At 34.6% G+C, this 17247-nt stretch overlaps 1 pseudogene; it reads right to left on the bottom strand.

Moving 5' to 3' along the window:
• Nucleotides 1–1740: 1740 nt before the first annotated feature.
• Nucleotides 1741–2731, bottom strand: LOC118631640 (annotated as a pseudogene).
• Between the last annotated feature and the right edge of the window lie 14516 nt (nucleotides 2732–17247).

Here is a 17247-nt window from a genome sequence, read left to right as displayed (position 1 = left end):
TGCAATAATGGAGAGTATTTTTCAGTGAATTAAAGTTGTTGACCTGTTTATAAGTAGCCACATATAAAACACTGTAGTGTTTCATGTGTCTGTCATGTGGAGATCTGTCTTCTGCAGACTCCTTGTCCAAATGATATTCTTGCAAAATTGCCCACAATTGTCATAAACATGAAATATATTCTTCATATTAATTTAATAATTTTTAAAATTTCCAGGGGGAATAGAAATTTGTTTTGAAGATGAAAAATTATTTATTATTTTATCAAATAACATTTTTTTCTGATTTAAAAATTTTTAAATGTTAAGGACATGATGATAAATCATCATGACTAAGAATGAGGAGGCAATCTCCTTTAGAACTGCTTTTTTTAAATAATTCAACAAAGAGATTTACTACAAATTTTTGAAATACTATAATGTAAAGTTTAATTGAGATCTTTTCTCTCATTTTCATCAGTTGCACAAGCATGTTAACTGAGCTTATATAAAGATATAAAGTTCAGTTGTTTGTTTTTTACCCCAGGTGCAAAATTAAAACCAAATAAACAAACCAAACAAGTAGCTAGTTTAAAACCCTTTTTTAATATATCAAAAGAGCAGTATTTGAGGGGATAAAGGAAATTTTAATACAGTCATTCCTTGTTACTTCGCACTTCAACTTTCATGGCCTCACTCCATCGCGGTTTTTTCAAAGTGAAGCAGAGAAAGTCGAAGCACGAAGTGACCAGGGACTACTGTGTATAAATCAAGAATCCTCCACGGAAATTCATTGGTCGGGTAGAATCTGGAAATGATTAACTGGGATTAACAAGGGCCAACCGTATAATTTTTAAAGACCAACTTGCTTAAAGTTGTTTTCTTCTCTTACATTGCCCATGTCTTTGAAAAAGTGTGTTATATGGAGGTTTCTAAAGGAACAGGCAGAATATCTCATAGTATGTATTTACTTGGATATCAAGCAATCTGGAAGCTCATAACCCAAATTAAAGCTTATATGATGCACAGGGCCAGTGTGGCACAGTAGTTGAGCATCATCCCTTGCACCAAGAGGTCGCTGGTTTGGTTCGCAGTCAGGGCACATGCCCAGGTTGTGGGCCCAATCCCCATGGGGGCCATGTAGGAGGCAGCCAATCAGTGTTCTCACTCATCGATGCTTCTATCTCTCTCTCTCAAACTCAATAAAGGGGGGAAAAAAGCTTATATGATGCATCTATAATGCCCTTAATTGCATATTTCTGTTATTCTTACTGTTCTTTTTTTTTTTTTTACCTCTGTATATTCTTCTTTGGAGTAACTCTCTCTCTCCCTCTCTCTCTCAGATAGAGTAAAAAAGAAGTGGTTTATTTTTCTTTAAGATTAGTTAAACTTCCCTTATACTTAGTGCCTGTATATCTAGATATTTTTATCACTCTATGTTCAACATAATAGTCATGTTATATTAACATTGTATTAGTTGCAAAAAATCTTATTAAATAAAATTTCTTGAGTGGTTACTTTGTGACAGGCTCTGTTCAATATAATCTAATACAAATGATTTTTTTTTCTATGATAGTTAATTTTATCTGTTCAAGTACTCATACTGCAAACATTAACCCTAGCATGGGTTTTGATTCTGTGAGCCCAGATTCACATATTTAGGAAGAGAGAAACAAACTGTGACTCATGTACATGGGTAGGAACTATAGGCTCATGGTTAATCACGCTGTAGTTTCTGAATCTCTACAGCCTGGGAGCCTGAAGTCACAGGTCTTTGAGGTCCTTCTGGATGTTCCACAAGGTATCTGCACTCTTCTTGAGTTGAGCAACCTTATCATCCTTCAGTTTCTGGTTGATCCCTGAGCATTCAAGATACATGGAAGGCTCAGGAAGACTTCATTCTCAATGCCATACATCCCTTCACCATCGTTGACACTAGATGAATCCTGGATAGATTTTTCAACATGGATTCAATGAGATCAGCCACACTTAATCCAATAGCCCAGTTGGTGTATCCTTTTAGCTTGATGACATCATAAGCACTTTCAACCACCATCTTGTGCACTTCCTTCCAGTTCTCACTGTCATTGTCCGTCCCCATTTCTGGATTCAGTTCCTGCAGAGAAACGCCAGCCACATTCATGCCGCTCTACACAGCCACACTCGAATCGCCACATTCTCCCAAAATCCATCCATGGCAGCTGCTAGAATGAGTGCCAAGTTTTTCAGACATAAAATAGTGAAATCTTGCAGAATCCAGATTACATCCACTTCAAATCACATGGTGCTTGGGTAATCCACTTAGTTTCCAGGTAACATATGTGAGAATATCCACTAGGTTAGAAACCACAATTATGATGCAATCAGGACTGTACTTGATGATCTGAGGAATAATGAATTTGAAGACATTAACATTCCTCTGCACCAGGTTGAGATGACTTTCCCCCTCTTGCTGGCGAACTCCTGCAGTTACCACCACAATCTTAGAGTTGGCGGTCACAGAGTAATCTTTATCAGCCACAATTTTAGGTGTCTGAAGAAATAAGCTCCCATGCTGCAGATCCATCATTTCTCCTTTGAGTTTATCTTCCAAAACTTCCACAAGAGCAGGCTTATCAGCCAGAGACTTTCCCAGACTGCTGATGGCACACACCATACCAACTTGTCCAACACCCATGACAGTAATCTTGTTGTTTGGGATTACTGTCTTTTCTTCTGCAGCTGGTGCAATCAGTTTTTCCTGAAGAGTTGCCATTGTGCACAGGGGAGAGAAGGCTTTCCGGAGTGTAGTAAGAGTGGCGTCAAGAAGACAATGTCTGCTGTGTGCTTCTACTCCGGTGAAAATGCAAATGGTTTTTGATGAGGAAGCTCAAGCAAAAAGTTTAACTAACTACACCTAAGGAAGTCCTCAGTTAATTATGATTTAAGGGGCTAATACCCAAAGCTATTAATATTGATGAAGATTGTATATAGAAACTTTCCCAGAAATGTTCACATTTCAGCAGAAACTCTGTATTAGGTTCATTCTCCTAAGTCTTAGTACAATTTGAAATAATTACCTTTGACAACAAGAAATACTAATTAGCTCTTTGTATCTCAGTCTCATATTATCATTGTAGGTGTATTTTTTGGCTAGGACTTGTTTGATTGGAAATCATGGATTTAAACACTTCTGGTTAAATGATATAGGCAAAAGTCATATGATATATAGAAGAGAGAAGAAATTCAGGTAATCAGTATAAACTATTATTATAGTCTCTCTTGTTTTTAAAAAGTTGTGAAGTATATATACTTTTAAAGAAAAGTAATTGTAACAAGTTGGCTTCACTAGGAAGCATAGATTATAAACTCTTCTTTAACTCCTTATCTATCCCAGTATATACTTAATTCTTGGTCACACTGCACATTCATTGAAGACTTTGGCACTTAGACTCATATTTGTCCTCTGTATTTCATCTCTTGTCATCATGTGGGCTTTTAATATCCATATCAATACATTAATAAACACCATAAAATAGATTTCCACTGTCTTCAAATTAAAGAAGCTCTCTTGCTTTCAAGTTTAACTGCTCAGTTTCTTTGCCAAAAGTCAACCTTGTAATCACCCTCAGATATAATACATGTCAATATCAAAGTCTTTAGTCAGAGCTCTGTATCCATGTATGTCTTTTATGTACCACTTCACTTTCTTTTTAACCTCATCAAAGCATTTTGTACATTTACTCTCCAGTAAGGATCACTTTATGTTATATCTACTGATTGTATTTTCTCTTTTACTGAATTTGTATTTTATGGTCAACCACATAATTTCTCTCTTCAAGCTATATCAGTGCTATTACATTTTTGCTGTATTTTATCTACTACCCTCAAATAGCCAACCCACAGTCAGTCCTAAACTGACTGACTGAAATCAGAGAAAACTCTCTGATTTCTTTTCTGGTATTCGGAGACCTGAAAAATTACTTCTGGAGAAATGTACACAATTCAGCAGAAAGGTGTTATTAGAAATTCTTCATTTCCTAAATTACTTTCCCTTCTCAGCATCTACTCCAACCCCACCATTAACAAACATCATTTTCCTGCTCCTTTTTAAAGTCAGTTTCTCAGTTTCTTTATTTGGTCATATCCCATATACTCAGAAATCTATTTTCCTTAAAAATGCTCTTTTCTTGCATGGTTTTCTTTCCTGTGGGCTCATTCAACACTGTAGTCATACATTCAAGCTTGTGTTATCCTGGAAAGTAAAATAAAATGCTGTCCTTTGATCCTGCATTCTCACCTAACCATCGCTCTGCATGCATCATCACCTTGAAATTTTAAATTTTCAAGATTAGATATATTCACTGCCACCACCTCTCACATAACATTCACTGATTAGTCCTGCTTATGCAATCTGGTCTTTACTGCAAGACATTCATGATGGTTTTCTGACCAAGGTCATTTATAACATATCAAATCGCAAGTAAAAATAATATTTTACAAACTCATTTACTTGACCATCTCCAAACCTTTGACACTTTAGCCAAATTATCTGCCTCTTTTATAAATGTACCTTAATACATTTGATGACACACCAGTGTATCTTCCCACTAACAAACTAATGTATTAAGTTTATAACTAGTTTTTCTAATTAATAACTTGATTTGAAAAATTAGCATGATGAAATAGAAGCAGTCTTAGAGACCTGACATTTTGTCATGGTTAAAATATTATAACTGCCCCTTAAAGAACTTTATATAAATTCAGCCCTGGCCGGTTTGGCTCAGCGGTTAGAGCGTCGGCCCGCGGACCAGAGAGACCCGTGTTTGGTTCCTGCTAAGGACGTGTACCTAGGTTGCGGCTTGTCCCTGGCCTGGTTGGGGTTGTGTGGGTGGCTACCAGTCGATGTGTCTCTCTCACATGTTTCTCTGTCTCTCTTCACCCCTCTCCCTCTTACGCTCTATCTAAGGATAAACGCAAAAGGTGTTCTCGGGTGAGGATGAGAGAGAGAGAGAGAGAGAGAGAGAGAGAGAGAGAGAGAGAGAGAGAGAGAGAGAAGAAAGAACTTTATATAAATGCAGTATATGTGAGAAGACCAGAGTATTTTGAAACAGTCTACCCAGGTAGTAAGAATGAGATACTTTCTCTCCCATTTTCTTTTTAAGAGTGTGTTAGATGAAGAAATCTGATGGATTCCTTCTTTCTGATCAAGTCACTCAAAGGATATGCATTTAAAGTCGACTCTTTGGAAATAAAATGATCGTGCCCTTGGCTTCTAAACCACAGTAGGAAATTGGATTCTCTGCTCTGTCATTGAACTTAGTTCCTGACAAAGACTGCTAGTGTGTTCATTAGATGTGGTTCAGATGAAGGCTCAAATTGGGAAAGAAAGAAGGAAATGTCAAACATGAAATGGTAGCTATGAGCATACGTATAATATATTAAATTCAAGAGAGTAATCCAAAGTTTTCAAATATGAATGTGGCTTTCAGTCTTTCTGACCATAGCAGTTCTTAAGATATATTGTGATATGTTGACAATGTCTTGAAATATTTATGTTGCTCTCTCAGAAGTCCTAAATAGTCTAACATTTAATTTCTTGTGTATGTATTTAGTTTGTTTTCCAACAATATTATCTGGCTCTTGATGATTTAGAACACTTTTGCTATTTATTTCTTTATTCATTCATCCATGTATTTATTTTTACTGCGTTGGGTTCTCTTTACCACTTAGGTGTTTGCATATAAAGTGCATTCTTAATGAATTGACTTATATTGATTTAGTTAAATATACATGATACTAGTGAAGTCAAATTTAGAATATTCTTTTTGTTTGTTTGTTTTGGGGAAAGATTTGAGTATTTATATCTTCTCCAAAGATCTTGGTTTATTGAAATATTTAAATCATCTTTTAATATAAAATTCACAATCACAAAACATTCACCTATATGCTGTTTTGCACAAAAGCAATTTGGTATTACACTTTCTTTTTTCCCTTTTTATTTAATTTATTGAGGGTGATACTGGTTAACAAAATTATACAGGTTTTAGGTGCATAATTCCCTAACACATTATCTGTACACTCTATTGTGTGTTCACCACCCCAAGAATATTGTTGTGCTTATAAGCTTTACAAATACAATTTGAAAAGTTTTGTTTATCTAAATGTATTACATGTACAAAGGTATATATATATATTGTAGATTTGTTGTGTTATGCTTGGCAGCACTAGCTACAGAAAAACTATGGCTATATGCTTTTACTATAGCATCTCTATTTTAAATCCCTTATCTACACTTGATATTTTAAACCTTCTCTGTAAAAAGGTTCTTATTTTTATTTGTTCTAATATATATAAAGAGATTTTATGCCTCAGTGCATAAAAGTACTAGCAAACCCTTACATATTTTGAAAAATTAAAGAATACAGAAGCATGGCACAGACTGATAGATCTCAGATGGAAGCAGGGAAGGCAGGCAGAGATTAACCAAAGAACTTATATGCATATATGCATAACCCACAGACACTGACAATAGTGTGATGAAGGCCTGGGGTGGGGCAGGAACCTGATGGAGGGGAGCGGGGGGGGGGGGGAAATGGGGGACATCTGTAATACTCTCAACAATAAAGATAAATTTAAAAAATACAATTGAGTTATTTTTATATACCAAATATGGTTTATTGAATCATTTTATCAAGTTACAAATGAGAACCACATTATTATAAAAACCTAAACAAAAATAAACTGAATATAGAATTTCTTTTTTTTTTTTTTTATCCTCACCCGAGGACATTTTTCCAATTTTTGTTCAGAGTGGGAGGGAGGGAGAGGAAGAGAGAGAGAGAGAAACATCAACATGAAAGGGACACATTGAGTGGCTGCCTCCTGCATGGCCCTGACCCAACCAGGGCCAGGGACAAACTGCAACCGAGGTACCCTTAGTGAGAACCAAACCAGGGTCTCTCTGGACCGCAGGCAAACGCTCTAACTGCTGAGCCAAACTGGCCAGGGCTAGAATTTCTTTCTTTTTTTTTTTTATCCTCACCCGAGGACATTTTTCCATTTTTTGTTCAGATAGAGCGGGAGGGAGAGAGAGGAAGAGAGAGAAAGAGAAACATCGATGTGAAGGGACACATCGAGTAGCTGCCACCCACACGACCAACCAGGGCCGGGGACAAACTGCAACCGAGGTACATGCCCTTAGCGGGAACCGAACCTGGGTCTCTCTGTACCGCAGGCCGACGCTCTAACCGCTGAGCCAAACCGGCCAGGGCTAGAATTTCTTTATAGAACAATTTAATTTATAAATCATAACTTATGAGAAAACAAAACAAAAACATATAAATTAGTACCAGAATAATTTTATTTCATTATTTAAAACTAGTTTCTGTATAAAAGTGTTCTAATTTGATTTGAGGAGGTCAACTGATTAAAACATACATACAAGCTAACCTACCTTTAGTCACCTTATTACTTCATACTTTCTTACTGTACACAATTAAGAACTATCTTCACCTATATTATGTTATTTGGAAATTACCATTATCATTATTTATAAATTAAATTAATAATAGATGAATATGACTTTATACATTCTTTATATCTTTGATAGTTTTGCATAGATACCAAACACTTTCCAATACAGTGCTCAATAGCAGATTTCTGTCCAAGGTCTTCCATTAATCTTTGGGAAACTTGGGAGATTTAAACAGATATCACAACAACACAGTGGACTTTAGATTTTGGGTATTAATAGCATTCAGTTTTCTATTTTTCAAAGTAACAGAGAAACAAAACAAGCTAAAGAAGAGCCAACTTTTTCCTGGTCAGCAGTCTGGGACTTTGCCTGGTGGCAGGGATCGTTTATTGCAGTAATGCAGTGTCAGCATAATGCTGATGATCAAAACAGAGCTGTCACAGTGGGATGCTTTCAAATAGAACCTGAGTTGAATATGAATCAAGTTTTACCTTATTGTGGGAAAAGGTAAGAGTAGATGTACTTGAGGCCAAGATTTGAATTCCCACTGATAAAACATGGAGAAAGAGTGGTTCAGAGGGCATTTTAAAAATGACTTTCTTATTCCTAACACTAATCAAATAGTGATAATATACCATATACAGACATTTCAGTAAGGTAGAAAATGAAAGTACTATAAGAAAAATGTTTTTTTTTTAATGTTTATAATTAATTGAATAAATAATAAAAACTTTCTAAAAGTTTATATTGTCGCAATAAAAAAGCAAAATGATAAAAACAAACAATTAACTGTATATTTTATATTCCTTTCTCCATTTTTATACTACTTTTCATTATTTTTTCTTATTCACTTAAGGTCATAGTGATAATCAAGGAAAATTTCCCAAAGTCCAATTAGATACCCAGATTATAAGTGGAAAGAGATAGTAGTACTTTAATTTCTTATGAAGATCACAGTTCTAATTTAGTATATCTCATTCTCAAATCAAGTTCATTTTTTTCCATTTTTGTGAAAAGCTATGACATATTATTCATACCTACCTGACAGCATGTGCCTTTTAAGAAATGTGAAATAGTCCTAAGCATAGACTCAGAAGAGTTATTGTCAAGTTGCCAATTTAGCCTTTAATTTCTGTCCATTGTGATTTGGAAAAATAATTTACATTTTCTGATTTTTTTTATTTCTGTTATTGTAAAATGTGAAACTAACATCTTTTTAACTCAAATGATTATTTTGTGGTGCAAATAAAATGCAGTATGTAAAATTCTGATTAATAAACCACCAAATTATTATTTCCATGACTGTTAATATTAGTATTGTATTAGATGTTTTCCTTTATACAATTCACTCAAGCTTTATATAACTACTATATTTTGAAATGCAAATTCAATGAATGGTCATTGCCTATTATGGCTTATAAAAATGTGAGAAAGGATAGGACTTATATTCAAGAGAAACAACCTGATTGGTGGGTCACAGTATATAAGAAGGGAATGTCACAACGAGTCATAAATCATGTCACAGGCAACTGAGAAATCAGAAAATTTTAATATGCATTTTACTTTTTATCACAACTAATTTGGAATTTGGGGAAAATTGGAAATGTAATGAAATAAAGAATCTTGTCAATCTTGCTCATGGCCATATGCCTAGTTTATAGCACAATACTTGGTATATAAAGGTAGTCAGTAAATAATATTTCCTAAGTGAATAAAGGGGTCAATGAGTGAATAATTGAAAGTATATGTAAACCCATAGGCACAAGTGTAAACAGTTGGGTAATGGAGAACATGAGTAAACCATCCTTAGCTCCTCTTTCTGCTGTCCTACTCAAATCCATTCAGAAATCGCTAGTTATTCTACTTGACATATCAAAAAATCAATTAAATAATTTCCTTTCTCATTGTTATTGTCTTGATTGATTAAGACTTAATTATTTTCCTTGTATCATGGCAATGGTTCCTAATTGATTTTATTTTTGGCTTCCTGATTTATTCAACCCTTCAAATGTAGTTACCACACTGTTATAAAATATTCTTAATATAATGTTGATCATTTAGGTTACTCCTATGCCTGAAATCCCCCAACAATGCCTCATAAGCAATTCCAATCCCCTGTGAGGTATTCAAATATTATATCAGCCTTTACCCTCAATCTTCATGGCGCCATTTTTCCTACCATACTGTACATCAAACTGATTGCAGATTCCCAAATCAGCTATTGTGTTTATTTCTTTTGGCATGATATCTTTTTTATTTCTTCATCCTACCCTTAACCTTTTCCAGACTATCCCCAATCCATTCTTCAAAAATTAGATCAGATAGTACATCCATGTATATCATTTACATAGCCTTAAAATAATCACCTAATTTCTCTCTTTTTAAACATAATGTTTTTATTGATTTCTTAAAATTTATTTTAGTGAAAGGAAGGGAGAGAGAGAGAAAAACATCAATGTGTGAGAGAGAAACGTCAATCTGCTGCCTCCCACACACTCCAGAACAGGGATTAAACCCACAATCTGGGCATATGTTCTGACTGGGAATGGAACCTACCACCTCTTGGTGTACGGAATGATGCTCCAGCCAACTGAGCCACATCAGCCAGGGCACAATTCCATAATTTTTCATAAACTTAATATTTTAAAAATGGTAAATGTTAGTAAGAATTTCTGATTTATATTTTACTTTTCTCTAAAATGTAGGGATGTATTAACTAAAAATATATACTAAATGCTGCTCAAACAATTAAGCATTGTTTAAACAAAAACAAATTTAAAATAACAAAGAATATCATATGCAATTTCTAAAAGAAATTAGTCCCAGTTTTCCTGTGTAACCTTCAGGATGTAAACGAACAATGAAGTATTTTTAATAAGTTCCACACCTTGGTTGATAACACCTATTGTGTCACTCTGCATGATACCGCAGACGAGTAACATGATCTATTACAAATTCACATTTTTCAGCAATTTAAAATTCAGGAGACTAATTCACATTCTAAATCAATGTTGTTAATGGTTTTATAATTTTATCACAAAATTATCTTTATAGTTTCTTTTCTTTTCAAGCTATCCTGATTTAAAAATGAGGGTTATTGCCCTTGCTGGTTTGGCTCAGCGGTTAGAGCGTCGGCCTGCGGTCCGGAGAGACCCGGGTTCGGTTCCCGCTAAGGGCATGTACTTTGGTTGTAGTTTGTCCCCGGCCCTGGTTGGTCGTGTGGGTGGCAGCCACTCGATGTGTCCCTTTCACGTCAATGTTTCTCTCCCTCTCTCTCTCCCTCTCTCTCCCTCCCACTCTATCTGTACAAAAAATGGAAAAATGTCCTCGGGTGAGGATAAAAAAAATAAATAAATAAAAATAAAAATGAGGGTTATGTTTTTGAAGGTATGTGAAGAATTCATGAGTAATGAAGAATTTCAAGTAAAGTGAACATATTTTATGGTCATTATTTTATTTATATCTATCTATCTCTCTATCTCTCTATCTCTCTATCTATATAGCTATCATCTATATCTATATCTATGTCTACACACACATATATTTGTTCTCATTTGATGGAGCTGATAACCACATACCACATACATCTTAAGAAGCTGTTAAGCCCTGGCCGGTTTGGATCAACAGAGTGTTGGCCTGCGGTCCAGAGAGACCAGGGTTCGGTTCCGGCTAAGGGCACGTACCTTAGTTGCTGTTTGTCCCCGGCCCTGGTTGGGTTGTGTGGGAGGTGGCCACTCAATGTGTCCCTGTCACGTTGATGTTTCTCTCTCTCTCTTCCTCTTTCTCCCTCCCACTCCATCTGAATAACAACAACAACAAATGGAAAAATGTCCTCAGGTGAGGATAAAAAAATAAACAAATAAATAAATAAAACTGTTTAAAAAAAGGAAGCTGTTAATAGTATTTTCTGAAGAGGCGAATTATGTACCTTCTATAATATTAATATATAGAAATCATAGAGAATGAGGTGTAGGAACATAATCACTAGGGTTGGATATGGTCCATCATGACTGTTTATAATCAAAGACTTAATTATTTAACTGTAGTTTTTATCCTCGTAAAGAAAAACAAAATCTTACAATTAAGAAGCTCCCCAAAGGCCCATTTATGGGAAGAAATTGTTTAAAATAAATAGAATACAAAGGTATAGTGACTTGTCTGGACATGACAGCTAACATGGGTGCATCATTAAATGCAAAATGGTTAGTGCAGATAATGACAAAATTAATATTGTCAGCTTCTTAAAAATGCATCAGTGTTACCATAAACAAAAGGAACAAAAGAATAGAATAAATACAAAATGATTTAGAAGCAGAAATAGATAAACAGAGCAAGAATTGAAATTTGAAGTTCTAGGTATTTAAACAAAATAAAAATTAATTTTGTTTTCTGTTTTGAATTTGAAAGTTTAAAAGAGTACAAAGGTACTTGAAAAGGGTTAGGAAAATGGCATACAAACTTAAAATCAGTGCACTTACAGTACAAACCATTTTGGAATATGACAGTAAAAAATGTATTTTAAAAAGGTCAGAAATGCATAAAATAGAATGTGATGAAAATGATACATACAAGAAAGAATACATTAGCAATGAGATAAGAATTGCATATCTGTTATAGAGTTTACTAGTGAATAATTGAAAGACAATGGCAAAAAGAGGATTCAAGTTTCTTTAATGTAAGTAAAAGATACAGCAGCTTATCTGCTTAGAGAAGGCTACAAAGAATGGATTCTATAACAAGATACTTGTAGGCAGACACAAGCATGGCTTGCCCTAACATCCTTACACTGGTCACCAGCTACTGGTTAATCGGGCTCTTAAGAGGCTGAGGTCCTGTTTTGTCAGAGTTCTTCAAACCTTCTTGGAACTGATGCTGTTGTAATAATCAGGTTGTTATTTAACAGGCAAGGAGTGAAAGGAAGACTAGATAATATTGGCATGGCATTTGTACAGCTGAACTGTGCCAGAAAGCTGCAGTTAACTCTCCAAGTCTGTTCCCCCACCAACTGATGGGGAAGGAACTGGACAAAGACAGTTTAGACACATGCCGGTAAGCAGTGAATCAGTGGCCAGAATAGGCGTGGCCACTGCAAGCACATGGAATCTGAATATTTTATCTTGGAAACAACGGAAGATTCTCTCTCTTCCTATGTGCCTCTCCTCCTCTCTCCCTTACTGCCTGCGCGGGACTCCCAGCCATGTGGGACTCCTTACAGTGGACTGAATCTAGCCTGATGCCTGATGTTACATTGGACCCATTTTCAAAATGGAAAAAAATCTCTGGATCCTGGCCCTGCTTTTGGCTTTACAAAAGCCCCAGCTGCCCCTCTGGCAGAACTGGACCGAAGGACATCATGGGACTTTGCAACCCCAAGAATATAATTTCATGCCAATAAAAACCGTTCCTTCTCCCCTGCGAGTAGTCAAAAATTTCTTTTCTGAAGATATTGCAAGAGCCACCCATTCCCAAAAGTGTCCAGGAAATCTGGCCCACTCATTCTTCCGGCGACAGAACTTCCTGACTCCTCTTAACCACTATCCGTCATTCTGCCTGTATGACAGGCACAAATAATAAGTATAAAACTTTCTGCATATTCCTGAGTTTATTAGATTAGATGAATTATGGATCAGGCCAAGTAAGACTAAGCCGCAGACCTACTGGGTTTTTTCCTTTGTCACTAAAGTATCAGTATACTACCTTCAAAGGGTATGCTCACTTTTATTTTCAATATTAAAAAAATATAAACGGTCTTGGGGAGCATAAGTTTTTCTTGTGTGGATAAGCTGAAGTTGTAAAGTGATTTTTGGTTTTTAAATGTTTTCACAATATTAACAATTTTTAGACATTTTAGTTACAGTACTTTTTGTGGTAGCAAGATCACATAATTGATATGATGTTAATAACATTTTTCTAAAACTAAGATTCATGTTTTCCCTTTTTAGGATCCTCATCTAACTTTTAGTTCTGGAGTGATTTATTTTAAAAAATAATTTTGATATTTTATTTTAGTTCGCATACTATTTTTAAAACTTTTGCAAAGAAAACATAAATATTATACTCAAAATTTATAAATATTATGGTAAAACTGAAACTGGAGTGGGGGGATTCAGCAAAAAAGAAAGAAAAGAAGAAAACTCATGAACATGGACAACAGTGTGGTGATTATAGGGGAGGGGGTGGATGGGTTGGAAGAGGATATAATGGGCATAAATGACGATGAAAAAAATAAAATAAAGAAAAAAAATGGAGTGATTTTTTTAATAACATAACCTTGACATTGCATTTCAGTTAAAATACTATTACAGTATTTTTTAAATGTTGACACTATTACAGATGCACCCCATTTTCCCCACCTTTGCCCACCTCCACGAAGCCCCTGCCCCACCTCTCCTGGCCTTCACCACACTATTGTTTGTGTCCACAGGCTGTATGTTCTTTGGCTAGTCTCTTCACCTTCTTTTATGCAGTCTCCCCAAGCCCTCCCCTCTGAGATCTGTCAATCTGTTCCATGTATTCATGTCTCTGGTTCTATTTTGGTCGTCAGTTTATTTTACTCATTAAATTCCACATATAAATGAGATCATATGGTATTTGTCTTTCTCTGACTGGTTTATTTCACTTAGCATAATAATCTCTAGGTCCATCCAGGCTATCACAAAAGAGAAAGAGTTCCTTCTTTTTTTACAGCTCCATAGTATTCCATTGTGTAAACATACCCCAGCTTTTTATCCACTCATCTACTTATGGCTACATGGGCTGTTCCCAGATCTTGACTATTGTAAATAATTCTGCTATGAACATTTTTATTTTAAACCTTTTTAAAAATAAAACTTATACATAGTATACTAAAAGCTTATACTATTTATTTCTTATTTGAAAGAGTTTCATTCAGGTTTACCCTTGGTAGGCTTATATATTCTTTGAGCCATTTCTCTCTTTAAAGATTATTTAAAGTAGGGAATTACTTATGCTGTTTATAAACCTATTAGTCTCATGTAATGGGTGACTATGCCTGAAGGTACTTAGTTCTTCTCTACTACTAACATTTTAAAACTCTTCACTGTAGGAAAATATGGCATGTAGCCATCAGCCAGTATCATAACTTGCAAATGTATCCAATTTATCAACAAAAAGCATATTTTGTGATATTAATATCCTATTTTTTGGTCATGTCCAAAAACTATGAAAATAATTTTACTATTATTAAAATTTTTTGTTAGTATTTTATATATGAAATCATGGAGTTCACAAATTATGCATTTTTAAGCTTAAAAAAGGTAATATGAATAGTCTTTTAAAAATTAAGAATACTATTATTAAATTAGATCCCCAGTGAGTAAGAAAAAATATTTTTTCAGGGCAGTGTGACAGGTGAATAAGCAGCTGAGTCATTCTGTGACTAGGAGGCTGAGCAGAATTAGGAGGGTTGGGAACCAGTGAGGTGTGTGTGTGTGTGTGTGTGTGTGTGTGTGTGTGTGTGTGTGTGTATGAAATTATAAATCTATTAGGTTGGGTTAAAATTTGGTATTTAGTTTCTAACTTGACAATGTTTAAACTAATCCCTGTTTTACCTGTGATATTTAAAGTGATGTTGCTAAATAGAGTTCCTTTACCTATTCTGAATCACTTATTTGTTAATTTGTCAAATAAAACTATTGATTGGGGGAAATATTTACATATATGGATACATTTGTGCATAGATTGCCATGACAGTAGATTGTAACATTGTGTGGGTTCCAATTCTCATTCCCAAAGTATTTTAATTAGTCTCACAATGGTAAGGGTATAAAAGTGCACGATACATATTCTAAAGAAGCAACGTTTTGAAAAGAAATATATAAAACACAAAATATATAAACATGCCAAAATAAGTTCTCATTGATAGATAACAGGTCACCATATGTTTGTCTCTAAACCCACTGAATGTACACCATCAAGAGTGATCAGTAATGTGAACTGTGGATTTTAGATGATTGTGATTTGTCATTTGCAACAAATGTGTCACTCAGATGGTGGATATAGATACAGGGGAGGCTGTCCACCTGTGGAGCAGGGGTTATAAGGAAAGTCTCTGAACATTTCTCTCAATTTTGTTGTGAATCCAAAACTGCTATAAAATTATAGTCTTATAAAAGTTATTTATTTTTGCAAATAATAAATTTTAATGCTCCGAGTCTTCAGTGCATCAGAAGTACCAATACACGCAGCCATGCCTTACACTCCTCATGACTCAGAAATGCCCTATTTCTGAAATTATACTCCCATATTATACCTGTCAGTCTTACCTAATTCTTTGTCAAAATGCAGATAACGCTGACCGTCCTATGTAAGGCTATCTTATAAGGTATTTGGAGAAGTATTATTAATATGAGATTGTGTGGAAGGAATGATACATTGAAGGCCATAGAATGTTTCTATTGATTACTATGGACCAGATGGAATTTGAGATTTTCTTTATTTGAACTTCTCTAATATTAAAAATAACAACATACAGAGATAACAGCTGTCCAACATTTTGAAAAGAAATATAAACTTTTCTAAATTTTTCTATTCACATAATATTTTTCTAAAATTGTACAACTTAGATAATTTTTTTCAATTGTTATTCATTTATGTGTACTACATGTGAAATACACAATTTTAGATAAAATAATATATTTTATTTCCCCAAAAAACACATGTAGTCTATTTGTATGACTTTATAGATATTGCTTCAGCTTTACTGGAGTTGTGTGTTTTCCTTCTCAGAAATTTCAGTCTTTTTCCAATTTGTAATAATTTGAGATCAGAGGACTGATAAAATTGACTTATTTTATTCTTTCTTAAAACTGAACAAAAATTTTTGAATTTAGGGAAGATCAAAATATTCTAACTATGTAGAATATTTTATTGACAGTCTATGGAATTCATAGTCTCTATGAACAAGGTCTTTGCTTCTTGTAATGTCATCATCTCTTGAACCTGATTGCAACCTTCAACTAATTGACTTTATTTTTGCTTGTTTGCTTGCAACTCAACTAACATAAACTTTATAATTTGAAGTAGATGTTAGGCATTAGTTATTTGAAATACCCGCTATGCCAGGCAAATATGAGGCTAAGACTGTGAATCTTTATTGTAGTAATTGACTACAACACATTTAGTACATTGCTACAGTTAGTCTTTCCTGTTACACAATAATTTAAAACATTTATTTAAATACCAAAACAAATAAATAAAACATGTGTATTAGTACATGTACCTATCTGCTTTTCTTTTAACCTAAATTTACATATATAAAGATATTGACATCATTTTTGCATTATTTAAATTTAAATGCACATTTAGATTAAGAAACATCTTTTGAAAATAAATACACAAATTCTTATATGTACAGGATGTTATATAATTGTAAAAGTGCTAATATTTACTTGAAGTGTAATGGGTTGAATTGTGTGTCCAAAGATATCCTAATACTCAGTACCTGCAAATATGAGTTTACTTAAAAACAGAGTCTTTGCAAATGATCAAGCTAAGATGAGGTTATTATGTAGGCCCTAATCCAATGCAAGTGTGGTCATTAAAGAGGAAATTTGGACACAGAGATAGAAATGAATTGAAGGAAGCTGCTGTGAAGATACATTGAGAACACCGTCTATAAACAAAGGAATGCCTAAGGCTTCCAAAAACTAGGAGGTATGGGGCAGATTCTCCTCCAGCTGGCACACGGAACCAACTCCTCTGAGACCTTGATTTCAGACCCAGTCTCCATAACTGTGAGATAATAAAGTTCTGCTGTTTAAGTCACTCAGTTTGTGGTAGTTTGTTATGGCAGC

The sequence above is a fragment of the Molossus molossus genome, unplaced genomic scaffold (genome assembly GCF_014108415.1).
Source record: "Molossus molossus isolate mMolMol1 unplaced genomic scaffold, mMolMol1.p scaffold_m16_p_16, whole genome shotgun sequence".
NCBI classification, from domain to species: Eukaryota; Metazoa; Chordata; class Mammalia; order Chiroptera; family Molossidae; genus Molossus; species Molossus molossus.
Note: the sequence above shows the minus strand (reverse complement) of the source record. Positions and strands in the feature narration are given on the sequence as shown.